Here is a 19,712-nt window from a genome sequence, read left to right on the forward strand (position 1 = left end):
AAACTGGTTAAATTTTCACATGAAAAACATGAGTCACCACCCATTGATGGAACTCTTTCTCAGTGGATTGCACTCACAACAGTAGGTCCCTAGGCCACTTCCACTTCAAGCGACGAGGAGGATTGTCTGGAAGGTGTAGAGAGGAGAGTTGTTGGACAAGAGGATTAGGATGGAGAGCTAGGAGGCTGTGAAAGTTGCGGTAGCGAGACTTTATTAGGTCAGTGACAAAAGGGATGTGAAGGTCAGAGTGTATGGTAAGGTTAGAGATGTAGTATGGAGCATTCAGGATTTTCCGTAGGATTTTAGACTGTAGTGTCTGCAGGCGTTTGGAGTTAGAGGGTTTGGTTGAGACCCACACTTCTGCTCCGTGTGTCCATATAGGTCTTAACAGTGTCTTGTAAATAGTCAGTTTGTGATTCACGTCGAGTTTGGATCTGCGGTCAAGTAGTCTACTAAGTAGCTTGTAGCGTCTGTTCACGTTTTGTCGTTTCAGTCGAGTATGTGGGTTCCACGTGAGTCTCTTGTCAATGTACAGACCCTAAGTATCATACTACATCAGCTGGAGGAATCGTTACACCGTTCAATTGAACTGGTGGACTCGCAGATTTTCGTAAAGTAAACGTAATGTTTACTGACTTTTGCTCATTAATTTTTATTTTCCATTTTCGGAACCAGGTTTCGAGAAGCTTTAAGTGAGTTTGAATATTCTTACTGGCTTGCACCGGACACTATAATTAAATATAAACATATATAATATAAACATAAAACTGCGTAATTTTTAACTTCTCTCTTAACAATCTAGATAAAAGGAAGATTTGAGATCGTACCAAAATGGAAATAACCACTTCAAAGTCATCTTAGAGTACAAAGAAGAAAACAGAATGGAATAATTAAAGGAAAATATACGAAAATTAGCGGGAAAACAACCAACTATGAAAATAGAAATGAAAAGCAATGAGTATGGTAGATATGATTTTGATAGAGCGAGGTGTGCCACAAAAAAGATCATCACGAAAAAACAGGAATAAACAGACAAAGGGAAAACATGAATTGTATTGATAACGTGGGTTTTTTAAAAAGCAAGAAAGGGAGGGAATTTTCCCTATGGAAATGAAAGAAACAAATAAAAATCGAAATATTACTCTCTTCTTTACTTCATCTGACAAAAGTTATCTTTCGATTTATCGAAATGGGAACTTCAACACGTGTAGCGTAACGATGACAGTTTCAGATTAAAATAAGCCATTATTTGCACTCGTCTCTCTCTCTCTCTCTCTCTCTCAGCCCCCACTTTCGTATTTGATTTACCGGGTATTTGCGGAGGAAGTGGTGAAAAGAGCGCGGGCGGCTACAAAAAAAGATAGCAAAGGGAAATGAGCGAAGTATACTCAACAGTCTGTAGGTCTCTCTGTGTGCGCTAGTTGGACCGTGGGCCAGCGGCAGGTGGACTGAGATAAATAAATCATTTAAAAAGGAGCAGCTAGGTCGATTAACCTTATCGGTTTATACCTAAGGAAAACGAACCAACCACTAAATCTCTAACCATTTACCTTTATGTATATCACCAAACTGAAACGAGCTTATTTCCTGTATTTCTCCTTAATTAAGAAGATATACAGGGTGTTCAGCATAAGACTACCGTTACTTCGGGTAAGGCGATTCTGGGCATCATTTGCAACAAAAAATTCTATATAAACTTTGGCTCGATTCGGCTCTGTTTTATAGATATTTTTAGTTTTATGTTTATGCAAGGTATCACCACTTTTTAGCAAACAGTTGCCTATATTTCTAAAACTATTAAAGCTACAGCAATTTCAATCAGCTCATTAGAAAGAAGGTTAAATTTCCTTTTAAGTAAGTTAATTTATATTCCAAAATAATAATATTAAGTATTTCACTTTGCGGCCCAAACTTAAGAAATAGCAAGTTTCTATTTTTTTCCAAAAACTTTGACTTCATTTTTCTCAAAAATATTATGTATGTTCAAAACGTGCACTGTTCAGGAAAAACATCTACATACGATCACCTTTCGAACGGTATACAATAATTGGGGTTATTTTAAAAATTGATGCAGAAATCTGTGATTAATTGCAAAAAAGTAGGCCTCAAAACGGCGTCAGCATTATGAAAGGAATTCACCTACCATAAGAATATAACATCAGAATCATCAAATCCAGTACGATTTTTTGTAAAAGTGTAATTTAATAATTAATTTATTAAAGAACTATATTAAAAATACAAAATTTACATTATAAATAATAAAATAAAATAAAAAGAAGAAAAATGAATATGATGTTAAATGAGGGTTAGGTACCAATTGCAAAAGATAGGATTTTCGTTTAACGAGTTTAGAACTGTGAACTATTCTTTAGTTAATTAAAAAAATATGCTAAATAACGAGAATAAAAGCAGATTTTCTTGAACTACACAATAAACTTTTGGAACTAGGAGGTTGTGAAGAGCTAATAAATAAGCCGAGAACTTACTTATCGCTCTGATCCCCGAGTTAAAAACTGACATAATATACGGGACACTATTGAGAATCGGGCCATAGTGAATAGAATAATTTTGTAGCATTTGAGCTGCTGAATCACCTCCCGAAGTTTCGACCTCTCCTCCGTGTACACCTTGTACATATCATAATGAAACTACAGGCAACACAGAAAAAAATTCTCAGACTAGCGACTGACTCTCATCGACTTATTAGAGAATCGATTCCTTCCACAATGAGATTGCTTCCATTATCCCTGTACACTCCTTCGTCCAAAATCGACTCATGAAACTCCTCTCCAATCTAGATTGTCATCCTAACTCTGCCACCTATTATCCTTCCATTCCCTACAGATACCAAAGAATTAGAAATGTGCATCTCTAACTTTTTTCCTCTAGCAAATGATATCCTTGGCCCAGCCTAAGCATTATACAAAACTATGTAATAAAGGTTATACCTAATAATTTTTATACGCCATGGTAGCCGAGCGGTTAGAGGAGAGACCTGCAAAACTAATATGTATTGTGGTACTGGGTTCGATTCCTGGTCTAGGCCTTGGATTTTATTTAATGGTTAATAAAAGAAATTTACAGTAAAGTATGTTTGATATCCGCCTCCGTCCACGACACCTAATCGGTCGGTAGTTGGACGCAAAGCCCGTCTGAAAAAATAAGCATTACTTTACTTTACTTAATAATTTTTGAAACTTATTTACATATTTTGTAGTAAAGTTTATATAAATAAACAGGGCCGTACATTAAATAGAATTAGTCTTTCTCCTCCCCAAAAGTGCATTTATTCGAATTTATCTGGAAAATTTCAAATTGCATATCTCAACAGAGTGAAAAATCCATTCAGTGAAGCAGTATTTTCGATGAAGGCACTGGGATCGTTGTTACTTTTTGGGTCTTGCCGAAATTCAGTTGAAATAGAATAAAGTTGCAGTTTTCGGCAACTTTTCCTTTTTGAGTTCTTTCATTCGTGCACACATCAGACCATTTTCATTTTTTTTTTTTTTTTTAAAGAAATCTCGTTATCGTAATACTTGACTTTCCAGTATTAAGAGAAAATGAAAAAATAGAAACGAAGTAAAATCTGATTTAGAGAGAATGTGGAAGATATTGATGTGGTAATTCGATTCATATTAGTAGGAATGGGTTTCACGCCGCGAACGTTGCAGATGGGTTATAGCGAGCGGGCTGGGGAAATGAACTCGTCAATACCTTAAAATGGATGTTCTTTTGCTACCGCCATTCTGTTATCTGGTAATGGAGGCGTGCACCGGAGGATATTGAGAGAAAATATGAACGCCATACCCGCGCAAAGTTGAGATAGTAGATATATCGGCTGGTTAAATGAGTCCCTGCCGTAATCCCGTTACGGTTTATAGCTTGCAAACTATCTTAGAATTATATGACATTCTCAGATTATTTGCATCTTTTTTTTTTTTTTAATGTCCTACTAATGATTAGAACATGCTTAACTGCATAAAGAAGTTTATTTGAATCTGCACTTAACTGAACAGACTTTGTGGCTCTTCAATCGCTATTTCAAAGCTTAAGTTCAAACATGTTCCCTTATTAGGAGAACAAACTTATGTAAATGTTACAAAATTCTATCTTAAATAAGTTATGAATAAAACTTCAGTTTTAAAAGAAGTTCTTCTTTTTTACGTGTATTTAACAAATTTCTTTGAGATTTACCATTAATTTCGATAATCCCTTCGGTAACTTAACATTTCAGACAATTCTATGATTAGCTTTATGCAAATAATGATAACAATTAGCTCAGAGTTTAACTAGTAAAAGTAATCGCCTATTATTTCAGTTTTTAAATGCAGTTTAGCAGCCGAATTCAGTTTAAGGAACATGGTCTGAAAATCACTAATACACATACAGGGTGTTCATTTTAAGACGGCTCAAATGCCTTTCATGCTTAAACGGTTTTTCTTAGCGAAAAATGGTAGAGGAAAAATTTGTTGCCCGTCACCTCTAGTTTCACAATATGTGACTTGATTCATACGCGGCTGACGAGCGACCAAAAGTGAGGGTTTGCAGTTGACCCCCCATTTTCATATACACAGTTTTAAAGAGTATAAAAAGTTAAGAAAAAAAAACGGAAACCGCAATTAGATATCTTTAAAATTAAAAAGTGCTAGGCCATTTCAAAATCTGGCATTTATTAATCATATTTCAATTTTTTAACTTGTTATCAAAGAGAAAGAAGAGCACGCGATAGGTAATTTTTATGTATTTTTTTAATCCCCTTTCTACTAAAAATATTGCCAAGGCTAGTATTTTTCTTAATATCGGGAAATAAGTCGTTTTCCGAGTGATTTTTCTAAGAAAAATCAAATGTCTTAACATCTTAAGCTTTAGATGTTCTCAAGCATACACAAAATGGCTAAAAATTAATTTTACATCTGTTACAAACAAGAAGTTTTAATAATTATATGGTAATTTTGGGAGAGTTGCGTTTAATTAACACAAAAATTGGAAACCTCCTGCCACATATTTAAGTGATCAATATCTTTCATGTAATCATTTGTATGGCGAGAAAAGTATTTTTGAAATCATTGAAGTATGACTTAAGCACCGGTACGAGTTAGGCGACTTTCCTCTATTTGGAAAAAATGTAATATAACTTTAAAAGATGCGTATTTTTTTAAATAACGTTGAAAGTAGAACAGCACTTTGTGTCAGAACTTTAACAATAAAGAAATCCACTTAGAATGAATTTCAAACGATTTTTTTTTTGTTTATTGGTAAAGGTTTCTTTTATCATCTTAAGTCTCTTTTATTTCTTAAAGGATTTTTATCATTTTTGTAATCCAAGCGGTGTGAAGTATGGCCCACTTACCTTGTAGATAAGAAGGACCCACTCTTTCTGTCTTTACAAACTAAAGCTCTCATATGAGTGGCTTCCCCACTTGTCTTCTGCAGAGACAAGGATAAAAAAAACTTACTCTACTTATCAACTAAGGTTATTACGGTTCCATAATGTATTCATCGCTTATTAATTTTTAAGTCAATTAATTTCAAATTTTGAAATTTCAATTTTTGAAATTTCAATTTTTAGCGAATTGACAATCTATTTAAAATACCCTTAGGTTCATATAAGGGGGTATTTATAGAGGAAATGTTTTGATTCAAAATGACCGATTAGACGGTTTGTTAAAGGGTTTTTATACTTTAGAGACCTTTTTTGAGGTACGTTAAATACTTATTACAGTAGATTTCCTCTATATCCTAAAAGATACTACTGAAAATGCGTTGACCTAAATAAAAATGCTCTCTTGCTACGCAACGAGATACTGTTAACTTCTTAATCGATATAATACTTAAATCAGTTCAGTTTGGAGTAATTATTACTCTCTCGGGGTCATGCATTGGGTACACTCCTTGCACTATCTGTCTCTCTTGAGTATACTGTTCGTTCTGAAAATACAACCAACCCAAGTACGTAATTATTTACAGTTGTAAGGCGCCACGCTAGCCGAGCGGTTAGAGGCGAGACCTGTAAAGCTAATATGTATATTGTGGTACTGGGTTCGATTCCCAGTCTTAGGCCTTGGATTTTATTTAATGGTTAATATGAGAAATTTACAGTAAAGTATGTTTTCTAGTTGCCTCCGTCCAAGACACCTAATTGGTAATTGGACGTTAAGCCCCGCCTGAAAAAAAATAGGCGATTACTTTACTAATACTTGAAGGAACTTGAAGATGTAACTTCTTTAGTTTATATAATAATTCTTGCAACGAACTGGACGTCCCTGAGAAATGGCAAGCTTGAGTCAGAGTTTATGATAACATTTATACAGTTACGGCCCTATTCAATACCCAATGTATAAGATACTGTTTTATGGCGTGTATATTGAAACTGCCACTTTTGGAGAGGATTACTCTGATAGAACCAGATTCCTTGTCTTTGGGGAAGTACAGGTTTCAAGTCTTGAAATCTTCGCGTTTCTAAACAAAACTCTAAGTCCTTACAAAGCACGTAGAGACTGAATCGCCATGTCTTCTAGATTATTCGCCTTCTTTCTTGTATGTAACCCTAATTGGTGAACTCTTAACTTAACGCTCAGGTGGTCTTTTTGGCTATTTTATTGGCATGGCCGCAATAACACTTTTCTTTCTTAGTAACTGAAATGAATCTGTCAATTTTATACCGGTAAACAGTTTTTGAAAAAAAATTATGAAGTGTTCTAAAAAAATCTTCACCCTTGCAGTGTTCAAAATCTTCTTTACTTGCGTCCATAAAAACCAATTCAGAATATCAGATATTCTATTTATAAAGTCACTTATCATCAGACAGCAGCCTTGGCAGCATTTTTGGAAGAAAGTGATTCAAAAATTAGCCTGTATGATAACTTACTCTGCACTGGGTAACTAACAGAGAGTAAAGAGGTTGCTGTTTGGAAACTGGTCACGCTGGACTAGTGGACCCAGCATCCTGCTATATGAGAGGGATTTAATCGAATCTCTAACCCCCTTGAATAGTGGCTTAAAAGCCACCCCCTCCACTAAACCTTCTACAATAGGAGCAAAGTAATAAGGGTATTAATTTCATTTGATATTGGTTGGTAGCTAACGGATATTAAGTAAGTTAAATTTAAATATAGCCCCATGCCATTGTTAGAAGTAATTTAAACTTAGAAAAGCATTTACAGAGAAATTAACAAAGCAATATTCTAAAGTAATGTAAAGTAAGTGTGGCTAACAATATTGCTGTTAGTGGCGTTCGAAGTAATAAAGGTAGACTCTCCTCTGAACACAGCCACAAAGTAACATGTACAAATTACTTCAATGAACTGTCCCCTGAAAGTAATTAACATATTTTTGGAGTCAGGCTTTGGACTAAGCAATTACAGATATTTAAAACACACTTTACGAGTGGTAAATTATAATTAGTTAATTAATTATTGTTATTTTTAATTTTTAAAGGCCTCTGGACAGTGTTTTCTAGTTACATTCAACTCTGTCTACAGTTTAGTAGACATCAACACTGTACGTACAGAGAGCTGTAAGAAGCTCCTTTAAAAAAATAAAAAAATAAAACTAAGGGTTGTAGATTCGAACCCGAGATCACAGCGTCGGAATCCAGTAAATCTAATCATTAAATAGATTCCTGAATCCTGGACCAGAGAATCAATTCTTTTTTTTTTGCGTATGATTTAAAAAACAAAAAACTAACTTTATTGAAATTTACAGCTGCAGATGCGACTGCAACAAGTCAATGTACTAACTGATATAAAAACATGTGAGAAGCTGCCACCCCCAGCGGTGGCTCTCCAATGAATCAATTATTGACCTTTGCCGCCAAGTAAATCACTGAGACCAGCGCCGTCTCAGTTGACAGTTAGGTACGTGTAAGATTTAAGATATTTAATTTAAGTGTGAGTTATAGTCTGGTGAAAAATGTGAATTAGTTATTTCTGAGGTATTATATTATTGGAAAGGATAAAGGTTCTTAGATTAAACTGAAAATGTAAATTCAAAGGTTACCAAAAATTGAACTTGATTAGAATCACCAAATTTCTAGATGGAATTTTAGAATAATGAAGACTTTCTCCCCGATTGCCGAATACCTTTCCTCTTTTAATTTATGGTCATACGAATATGAATCAATTTCAAAATAAAATTAGTGCATTTAGTACTCCAAGTCTCGTAAGATTTGATCATAATCATTTTTTCAAGTATGCTTGATGAGAAATTTATATCTCAGCGAAGTGAAAAGGTTAATTGATTCGCTGGTTAATCACTCAGATATTAAAACAAAATGATTCTCACAGGCCGCCTTCCCAGTTCTAAGATAATGAGGTTCAGTATTCAGAATAAAGTAGACAAAATTCCAAATAAGAGTATTTATTTATTCGAATTCAAAAAGTTCATTAGAGATTATGCAAAGTTAGTAATAATTAAAGTAAGCCTTAACAAACTTTTTGAAAGGGCAGAACCTCAGTTCCTCTACCTTCTTACAACAAATAAGATAACACTAAAAATATTACTTCTTTGTAAAATGTTCATTAAAATATTTTTAAAAAGATGTACAATTTATTAATATTCATTTACCATCTCCAATAAGCTGAATAATATTCTCTCACCTGCGATAACTGAGTCAGAGATGTTGCTAACTCAATAAATTTTACCTTTGCAATAATTAATAATATTCATCTTATGTTTGTTGACTAATGAAATTACAAAATTAAGACTAAGTGTAATGGTCGTGTAATTGTAGATTTACTTGGTTAGAGACGAGGCATACATTTATTACAAGTCTCGACACTTTGAGGGTAGAAAATTACAGGCCCTTTACAGAAACTATTATTGTAACCTCTGTTTTATCGCCTACCGGTGAGAGACCTTAATTGTTCGGCTAGGAATAAACCATTATTTCAAATAATTACACCATAAAATGAATTTTTAAGCAAATTAAAGGGAAACATGTATCAATTTTTTCATAAAATACATGTTTTTTGTTTTTTGTTTTTACTGAATATTACAATAATATGAACCTAAAAGGTAGTTGGTTAGTTGGTTGGCTGATAGGCAGATTATTTTACTACAATAATATGAACCTTTTTGGACCAAAAAGTTTAGTAACGAGGAATTCATGCAGTGAAGGGTGGTAAGAGCGAACGATTCAGTTAAAAGGAACATTAGAGTGAATCGTATTCTCCACCTCTTTTTCAGATTGATCTAACGTGATTTTTTCTTGAAGGAGAGAGAGGAAATTCAAATAAGCAGTCATTATATTAAGATCAATGAAACCAACTTATGTGGTTTATGAGTAACACGCGGAAAACATAAAGGACCTTTCGGAAAATACATATTTATGTATTTTTTAAAGACAAAATTTCTACAAACTCATTAAAGTAACTGTGAAGGAAAAACTAAACGATCACTTCCATATTAGAGTTCTTAAACAGAATTTTCTACGAAAAACATTTTGAGAACAAAATTTGTGAATCTTTTTTTGTTTATTATTATTATTTATTTTGTAATTTACAATCTGTGTAAATATATACAATAAGTAAATAGGAGGTGAATGAGATGAACTGGTGCGGGAAGAGCAGGAGGAGAGAAGCTACCCAGCGGTAGCACTCTCTATAGGAGATAGGGGAATGTGAAGAGGAGAATATGAGTAGGAGAGAGGAGAGATTTAGTTCTTCAGACTGTAAGGGAGTCGCGGGGCCACTGGCGATTCAGTATTGTTAGGGATGTCTGAGGAGGCGAGAGTCTGTACAAGAGGATTGGAGCAAGTAGAGAGAGCAGTATGGAATTTTTGATATTTAGTCTTGGCGTTTTGGTGTATGAAGAGAATGGTGAGGTCGTTGTGAAGAGTGAGGTTAGTCACGTAGAAAGAAGCGTCAACTATCTGTCGGAGGAGTTTTGACTGAAATGTCTTGCACTGTCCGTATGTTTGTAGGTTTGGCTGAACCCCACAGCTCTAGTCCGTAAGTCCACATAGGTTTGAGGAAAGTGTTGTATATTAAGCGTTTGAGTTCAAAGGGTAATTTGGAGCAACGTCCAAGTAGTCTGTAAAGAAGTTTCGCACGTTTTGTCATTGCTTGTTTTTTAAGTCTAGTGTGTGGGTTCCACGTGAGTCGCTTGTCTATGTAGAGCCCAAGGTAGCGCACCAGATATGTACAAGGAAGAGGATTGCTGTTGAAGAGGGACAGGTGGACAGGAGCCCCGCCGGAGAGAAAACGTAACATGCTCTGGCATTTCTGTAGGTTCATTTTAATCCGCCACTTCTTTGCCCAGGATTCTATTTTATGTAAGTGTGCCTGTAAGTTGTATGAAGCTGATGTAGGATGTGTACTTGAGGCTAGTATGACTGTGTCGTCTGCATACGTACAGAGTAGTGTAAAGGATGAATCTAAAAACCAATAATGAGCTGTTTTCAAGAAAATCTCGAAAATTTGGGATTTTCTGTGTTGAGGGATTGGCATTTTTTTAAAGGATTCAGTCAAGTTTTTCTTGCGATTTCCATTTTTTTCAGATTGATGGTAGAATGTTTACACACATGCGACTGACACAAATTACTTTCTAAAAACCACTTTTTCTTATTTAAGTTGTATTGGATCCAGATCAAAACAACAGGATTCTGTGCAATGGAGTTTATTCAACCATACAACTCAGAACTCGCAACTCGCAGCTCGCAACTCGTTTCTATAAACAACCTTAACAAAAACTTACAGTGTAAAATGTTAAGTATAAGGGTTGATTAAACGCCAAAAGGTACACAAATCAGCAAGTACCCAACATTTCATTCAAGCTTAGTTGATATAATTTAAGTAATTTTGCTGCATTAACTTTTCCTTCACATTTTTTAGAATTTATTAGATGTCACAGACCCTTATGCTGGCCAGTTCATTCATAATATTATTTTGTTATAATTATGATAAAATGTATATTATATCCGTTTTTAAATAGGTACTTTATTTTAACTCTATTCCGAATTATTCTTCGGATTTAGCTTTAATTTGCTTTTTATTCTGAGATGTCACATATATATATGCAAAAGTAGAAAAAGACAAAGTTAGAGTCGGCTACTGTTTAAATTTAAATCACGGATTTAAAAGAATATTTCAGTGTTGAATTCGTTTTACCGAAATATTCGTGAGCACAAATAACACACAGTTAATAACAAGTAGATTATTCAACAATAATGATTCATTTCTCAATTGTAATTTAATTTAGACCCCCTAATTTTACTTATAGTAAAATACTGGAATAATTAGATGTCCTAAACGTATGCATATCTCATTTATTTTATATTACATAACATATATTTAACATTGTGAGAAGAACAGCTACATTGAGAGTGTGATTGAAGAAAACTATATTATTTGCGATAAAGCCAGATAATTATTACCTATTATTATAAACGTTTGACTACTACATAAAATAACAATTACTTTAATCGAAGAATGAACTTAAACAGACGATTTTTATTAAAAATAAAATAATCGAAATCATTGATGTATGTTGGTGTAAGCATTTTTTTAAAAAAGTTTTTGAATTTTGTAGCCTCGTAATTTTTTTAATTTTTTATAACGTTTTCTTTTTAACCTGTAATTAATAGTTTGATTATTATAGATTAATAGATATTAAAGTCAATCTACAGTGCTACTTGAACAAATATTTTGTAGATGAAAATGGCCAGCATAAGGGTCTGTGACATCTAATAAATTCTAAAAAATGTGAAGGAAAAGTTAATGCAGCAAAATTACTTAAATTATATCAACTAAGCTTGAATGAAATGTTGGGTACTTGCTGATTTGTGTACCTTTTGGCGTTTAATCAACCCTTATACTTAACATTTTAAACTGTAAGTTTTTGTTAAGGAGATTTTTGTACCTTTTGGATAGATTTTCATTTTTGTCTATTTTGCTAAGTTACATATCTGCTTTACTGTTTTTTTTTAAATTTGGAATAAGCAATTCTATCATTATAACCTGATAAGGTGTTAAGTAGGAACCGTAACTACCACTGGAGAGATCTTTTTAAAGAATGATTATAGTTGCGGTCCCCAAACCATCCTCAATAACAATTTTTTTGAGAAAGCCTTTTTATATAAAATAGGAAGGTATTTGTACGTAAAAAGCAAATTTAAACTGCGATTTCAGACCTTCCTTTTAAGAGGAGCAAGAAAAATAAACTGCGATTACAGTACTTCTCCCTAAAAGGCAAAGAGGCAAAGATTTTGAATCGAACGACAATTCATTACTTAATGTAAATAGGTTCACCCATTGATAATTTTAACGATTGCAGTACTTCCTCTTAGTAGGTGTAAGAGCATGATGGCACTTCACAGCCATATAGAGTAGCTTTAATCACTTCTTTGTGCTAAATTTTATCAAAATCGGACAAAGCGTTATAGAAATATTGGTAATAATAGTTTTAGAAACGGCCTTACTTGGGTGGGGCAAACTCCCCTCCATATGAGGCATAGCGTCGAGACTTTTAAAGTGCAAATCTGTACAAAATTTCGATTCGAATGACACTTCATTCATGAAAATCGGTTCACTTGTCGATAATTTGAAACGATTGCTATACTTCCCCTTAACTAGTGTAAGAGCAGATCGTCGCTTTAATGTTACGTAGGGAAGCCCTAACCCCATCATCCTACCAAATTTTATCAAAATCGGGCTAAGATTTACAGAGTAATTAGTAATAATAATTTTGAAGGGGGCCTTACATAAAGGGGGCTAACACCTCTCCCATTCGGTGTACAGCGTCGAGACCCCCAAAAGGCACATCTACATAACATTCCGAATCGAATGACACCTCATTCATGAAAATCGGTTCACGCGTTTAGGCGCTACGTAGTTTACAAAAAAGGTAACAACAACAACAACAAGAAGAACAAGAACAACAATTTCTGAAAATGCCGTTTTTGCTCATTTTCGGCAACTTTTTTCTCGAAATCTATTAGGTCTGGGTGGTTGCAAAAAAATTACAGTCATAAAGGTGGGTTTGCCCTATATTTTAAAGAAAATTTGGGAATTTTATCTTTTATAGAAAAAGAGAAAAAAATTGTCAAAGTTGGGTGTTTTTCAACGTTACGCTTTTTCGTGCAGTTTTTGACGATCAACCCTTATACAACTGTCCTACCGGACAGTTTTAATAAATATTTTGGTACTTATATGAATAATATATGCTATCAAATTAACAATAAATATGACATTTACCACATTTGTCTGCTTCTCCAGATCCAAAACCCAAAACCAAATACCAACTTAACTACAAACTGAATACTAATAAAGTTTAGTAACTTTAACACATCAATCATATGATAGTTGTTCTAAAATAAAACCCACATGTTCAATACTTATTCTAAAATAGCAGCCCACGCACTAACAAAAGTACCTCAAAAAGTTGTAAGGAGGAAATTGATAAATTGTAGAGGAATACGTATCTACAGATTTTAAGAATACAAGATTAAGCAAATGGAAGTTAGAACTACGTATATTAGGTAAAATAAACGAAAGACAGCACTAGAATATACTAGACCCGTCTTATATTATAGTAAGTAACAAAACCGAGCCATAAAGACGTCTTCAGGTTGAGCCAGAGTCTTCCTAGAGTCCTGGACAAATTAACAATGAAAAAACAAAAAAAAAAAAGAAAAGAAAAACGGAAAAACTGACGCGGAAAAAACTTAATAACCGGCGCGAAAACTAGTAATATGTCTGTGGTTACTTGATATTGAAAGAAGTGAAATAAGTGCCAGGATGCTGAAGATTTACGGCTAAATTCATACCATCGTATTTACTCATAAGAAAAATATAGCCGCCTACTTTGCACTGAAGATTTCAACTAAATTTGAAAACTCTTGCATTATTCACGATTAAATTTAGTGGCATCAAACTTTCACTTTATTTTAGTTAATTTGATTATTAATTTCAATTTTGGGAAAAACATTTATCAAATATAGGATGCCAATTATTAAAATATAAGATGCTATGCAAGGTCTGCAATCAATTGGTATAATTCTTGGACCAATCAATTCTAAGGTTTCAGATATAAATAAAATCGATTCACTGGAAGTACGTTTAGAATATATTTCCGAGGACTTTATCATTTTCTTTTTCAAAAACCGGAATACGAATTGGAGAACCATACAAGAATAATGAAAACTAAAAATGGCGGATTTATATTCATATTCAGTTGATTTCAATTGATTCATAATTCAAATTGTACTTTTTTAGCATACATAAATTGGTGATCTATTACCTAATACCCTTTAAAAGTAACGTTCACTTTTAAAACAATCACGAGAAACAGTTCCAAGTGTCTCTCCAGATGTAATAACATTGACTACGCGCAGTATGGCGTGTAAAATACATTATAAGTTGACACTTAGTGCAGGTTGACGTTTGATCGAGGATCACTTTGCCAGATTATGAGTTTCGCCTTTCTTTTAAAAAAAAAAGCCTTATAAAACTTCTTAAGTGTTCCGATAAGTAGATATGAAAAGCGATAGAGTGGAGAACGGAACTGAGTGTAGCTGCCATTTTAAATCCAATGACACGGCAAGTAAGGCTTTTACGAAGATATTAAGTAGAAGTAGAAGGACTTAACGCGTAACTTTTATTACACATACAGAGACACTGCTTCTGTATCTCACTCATTTCTCACACAAACACAACTTACGCTACCCTTAAAAAAAAAATAAAGCAGTCTAAAATTTTAGAGTAACCTGCTTACCGTACTGAGACCTGACAATTTCAAATACCAAAAATACATGTTGTTATTTAATCTTTAAGAAACAAATTCTTAACGAATAAATCATATAATATATCCTTATGGTCAAACCAATATCCGCTATGTTCAAAAAGTATTAGTTTGAGATATTGAATATAATTCGAGTAATTTTTTGCACCTAGCAGATTAAAAATGGTCAATTATTGGCACATAGCAGGTATTAGTGAAAAGACATGTCTAATTTACATTAGTATTTTATTATTGTTGATTTTTTTTGGCGTTTATTTTTTGCCACCATCAGCACGTTTGACAGAAACAAATGAAGCAAACGAGTGGAGAAGTTACCCAGGGGTAACACTCCAAAACATTAGACTGTTAGTCACTCTCTTCACTTGAGAGGAGATCAGAAGGCCATTGTCTCTTCTTGTTGGGTTATCAGGAAGAGTTCTTGAAGAAAGATTTCGAGCCAGAGGATTTACATGAGATTGCAGGCTGAAGTGAAGTTTTCTGTATCTTGTTTTAGCAACTTTTGTGGCAAAAGGACATGTTAAGGTCAGTGTGTATAGTCAGGTTGGAGACTTAAAATGGAGTGTTTACAATAGTTCGAAGTATTTTAGATTGAAGAGACTGAATCCTTTGGAGATTGGAGCGATTGTTGAATTAAAAAACAAAAACACTGGGATTAATCAGACTTTTACTTTAAAGAATCATAAAACGGATGGTAGTCAGGGTCAATAAACGGTTTTAAGATCCTGTAACTGATTGCAGGTACAGTCAAATTAAAAGAAAACTTGACACGGTGGGATCCGGATGGGTTTTGAATCAGGATATCCAGACAATACTAAGGGAAACCTCGAACGTAATTGAACGGTATGTGAACCACCATAAGTCGTTAGATTCTGAAGCGGTTATAAATTCAAATTATAATGTTTATTATCGAAACCTAACAACTTTTGGTTTGGGGGAACAATATTTACATTTTATTCAAAATATAGCCAAAAGAAGGTTGATTAGCCAATTGAGAGTTAATAATTACAAATATTTTAAACTATATTGGAATGGGGTACTCCATAAATTTGAAGGGACAGAGAACTGTTCTATATGTAAATGCCAATTGCCAGAGAATTTAGAACATTATATGATCGAATGCCCTTTGTACGAACCTTTAAGAATGCAGTATCTGGCCAAATATATGATTGGGGTGAATGATAAAGTGGCAAAATTAACGAAATTGCTGGAAATTCAAGACAAAGATCAGGCAAATAATATTTACTTGTATATAGTAGGGTCGCTCAAACTAAGAGCATTTATAAAAAATGAATAGTTTATTTAAAGAATGAATCATAGTAATCTATTTTATTATTATTATTGTTTTATTGCTATTAAAAGTAAATATTTAATTTGTTGTTTTATTATTCTGTTTAATTATTTTACATGTGCTATATATTTTATTTATTATTTCTTTTGAAAATTGAGGGAAAAATTATTATTATCATTATTTTTGTATATAATTATTGAATCAAACTCTTTTGTATAAGATATGTATCTTAAAACAAATAAATTATGTCTATGTCTATGTCTGTAACTGATTGAACTTAGATCGAGTTATATTTCCAATGGGTGGTCATACAATGTTGAAGGTTCAGGATACATACTCTCGAGGAAGACGGCTTCGTTGAGAAAGTATTATATAATCATGTGGATGGCGAAGTTTGAAGCACATTTCACTATTAGAGCTGTATAAAAATCCTCTGATATCAGTCACAGTGGGATCACCCAGTTTTACCAGGTCTGATAGACTGAAAATTGGTGGTTAGATGCTCGTAATCTCATTTGATTACGTTAGTTTTCTTAGTTTTTATTTGACAATATTCTGGCTCATGCACAGAGCATATTTAGCGACCACAGTTCACCGTATATTGCTTAGAGTCACATGAATTCAGTCTTTATATACGAAAATTTGGTTAGTAAACTAGTTATAAAAGTAAGTAAAAAGTAAAGTAAAGTAATCGCCTATTTTTTCAGGCGGGCTTAACATCCAACCACCAATTAGGTGTCGTGGACGGAGGCGACTAGCAATCGTACTTTACTGTAAATTTCTTTTATTAACCATTAAATAAAATCCAAGGTCTAAGACCGGGGAATCGAACCCAGTACCACAATGCATATTAGCTTTGCAGGTCTCGCCTCTAACCGCTCGGCTACCGTGGCGTCTTAGTTGTAATAGTCAAAATGCCGAAATCTCAAAAAACAGCACATAGTAGATATTGGTTTGACAACGGCGATATTTCGTTTAGTGTTCAAAGTAATGATGAAATCAGTGTTATCACTTGGTGATTAAAATTATCCCATACTTTATACCACTAACACTTAGGCGATATGATGAAAAGTGACACTCTCATCTTAAGTCAACAAAATTTTTATAAATGATAGATATATTTTACAAAATGAATTAATGAATAGAGAATCAGATCAAGGTAATTTGGAAAAAGAATATCTAATTCAAAGTAATCTGGACTTAAACCCGTGATCACCAAGTGGGCGTTGTGAATGCACTAAGCCTCTGAGCTATAATCTCTACGAGTGGAAATGACATTAGAGTAATTTAAGTTACTAAGAATTCCATTTTTTTTTTAAATTCCCGAGAGTGAATTTCTAAATTTTTAAGTTTTATTTTATGAGATATTTTTAGTTTCATTCATTTTTTTGTTGCGTAACGTCTCAAATGTCTCAAAAACCTAGAAAAGACACCTCTGGTTATTCGAAACCAAAAACTAACAATTTGTAGAAATCAATGTCTTCATCCAAAAGCATAACACTTCTTTTTGTAAATTTTGGCAAAAAAAACTAGATACGGTTTTCTCATCAAAGTATAAAAAAAGTTACAAAAAAATAAATAATTTTAAAAAAATCGTCTTTTTTTTCAATTTATTTTTAATTTATTTTGTAATTTACAATCTGTATACATGGATACAATCAGTAAATATGGAGAGAGTGATGAACTGTTGCGGGAGGAGAGCAGGAGGAGAGAAACGGTAGCACTCTCTATAGGAGAGAGGAGAATGTGAGGAGGAGAATACGAGGAGGAGAGAGGAGAGATAGGAGAATAATGGCGTTTAGGCCTTCAGTCTTCAAGGAAGTCGCGGGGCCACTGGCGATTCAGTCGGCGAGGAGTATTAGGGATGTCAGAGGAAGCGAGAGATAGTACAAGAGAATTAGAGTTAGTCGAGAGAGTAGTGTGGAATTTTTGGTATTTAGTCTTGGCGAGTTGGGAATGTTGAGGCCGTAGTGAAGAGTGAGGTTAGTCACCGTAGAAAGGAGCGTCAACTATCTGTCGGAGTAGTTTTGATTGAAATGTCTTGTACTGTCCGTATGTTTTGTAGGTTTGGCTGAACCCAACAGCTCTAGTCCGTAAGTCCACCATAGGTCTATCAAATCTAATTTAATTAACTCGATAAAACAATCAAAATTAGATTCAAAGATTTAAAAATGGTAAAAAAAATGCCTTCCTCATGTTTTACAAAGCGGTTCAAAGATTTTTTTAAAGAGATATTCAAAGTGGTTCTAAACACCTACAATTGGATACCAAATCGGTTCAAAACGGTATAAACGAGGATTTTATTTACCAATAAAGTTAGAAAAAGGAGATTATGATGGCATATCTTGAGTGGAAGTCTCATGTATTCAAAAAGTTAAAAAGCGAGTAACAAGTTAAATATTCATACGATTCTGAGTGCTGAGAAGAATATACATATTCGAAAATACTCAGTATACTGAAGGTATTGAATTAAATATAGATAATACTTGGTACACAGTACTCCGTTACTCAGACTTCAATTTTCCTAACCCTAGTAGTCAGAAGTGATGCTTATGTTGATCAGATCCCAGGAAGTACTTTTTAATTAATCAAAAACAGAATCTGTTGAAAGCACCTATAAACTTCAAACCTTCGTAGAGAAATTACTAAAATTTACTACATACATCGAGCTGTACTGAATGAAATTACATATTCTCATGTGGGATGTAAACTTTAGAACGCATCGTAAAATCTATAACAGGAAATTTACGACACCGTTAAATATACCTTTTTGACATCAACAAAGTCCTCTGTAATTAAACTGGTTAATTGTCAAAACTACTAAATGTTCTCTCTAACAGACAGGTATTATCTATATGGCACAATGATGTGCTCTAGAGGTAAATAACTGTCGCGTATGTCGCATTTCCAACTAATTTGATTTAAATAAGTATCGAAACAAGCCATGGTTCGATCACAATTCGCAGAAAGATCTAACCATTTTCTATCGTTTAAATGAAATCCCTGAACCAGGAGGGAACCTTTCCGAATCTGGGCTTATTAATAGATAAACCGAATCTTCCAGTATTTTTTACTCTTTCTTTGTCAACTCAAAAACGGCATCTACAAACTTCTGTCTTGTATTTATCAAGCATAAAAAGGTTCAACGACTTTTAGAAATATAATCGGCTTTTATTTTTCAGGCAGGTTTAACGTATAACCAATATTTTTTCAATATATTAATCGATTAATGATAGTTTTGAAGGAGCTAAGAGGTCATCACTAGAGGTTAAAGTCAGATTTGGGTGCTATACATATATGCAGTTCTCGCCTACGTAATACCTACCTACCTACCTAATAAGGATCAATTAGGTAATCAAAATTCCAAATTGAAAATATTTGGCTTTGTGGAAGGTCCATTTCGCTCAATATATACGAGGGTCGTTTGAAAAGTCCGTGCAAAAATAAAAACTACTTAATTTTTTGGGGTAAACCTTTTTTATTTTTCAACATAGTCTCCTTTTAGGCTTATACACTTCGTCCAACGCTGCTCTAGTTTGTTGATCCCTTCCGAATAATAGGATTTGTCCAAGTCTGAAAAATAGCCATTCGTTTCTGCAATCACCTCCTCGTTTGAATAAAATCTTCTTCCCCCCAGCCATTTCTTCATATTGGGGAACAAATAGTAGTCCGAGGGAGCCAAGTC

General features: G+C 33.7%; 2 protein-coding genes across 3 annotated transcripts in view; both read right to left on the reverse strand.

The window, feature by feature from the left end:
- Nucleotides 1-14,138, reverse strand: part of LOC141456637 (uncharacterized) — a 29,970-nt gene extending 15,832 nt beyond the window's left edge. The window contains exon 1 of one of the 2 annotated variants that reach the window (XM_074132759.1): nucleotides 13,194-14,138. The gene's annotated coding sequence lies outside the window, so the exon portion shown is untranslated. The remainder of the gene's footprint in view (nucleotides 1-13,193) is intronic. The other variant, XM_074132758.1, reaches the window with a different exon arrangement.
- Nucleotides 1-19,712, reverse strand: part of ttv (exostosin glycosyltransferase 1 ttv) — a 629,091-nt gene that overhangs the window by 236,657 nt on the left and 372,722 nt on the right. The window lies entirely within an intron of this gene.

This window comes from Rhodnius prolixus, unplaced genomic scaffold, assembly GCF_049639745.1.
Source record: "Rhodnius prolixus isolate KJV_2025 unplaced genomic scaffold, Rpr scaffold_10, whole genome shotgun sequence".
NCBI classification, from domain to species: Eukaryota; Metazoa; Arthropoda; class Insecta; order Hemiptera; family Reduviidae; genus Rhodnius; species Rhodnius prolixus.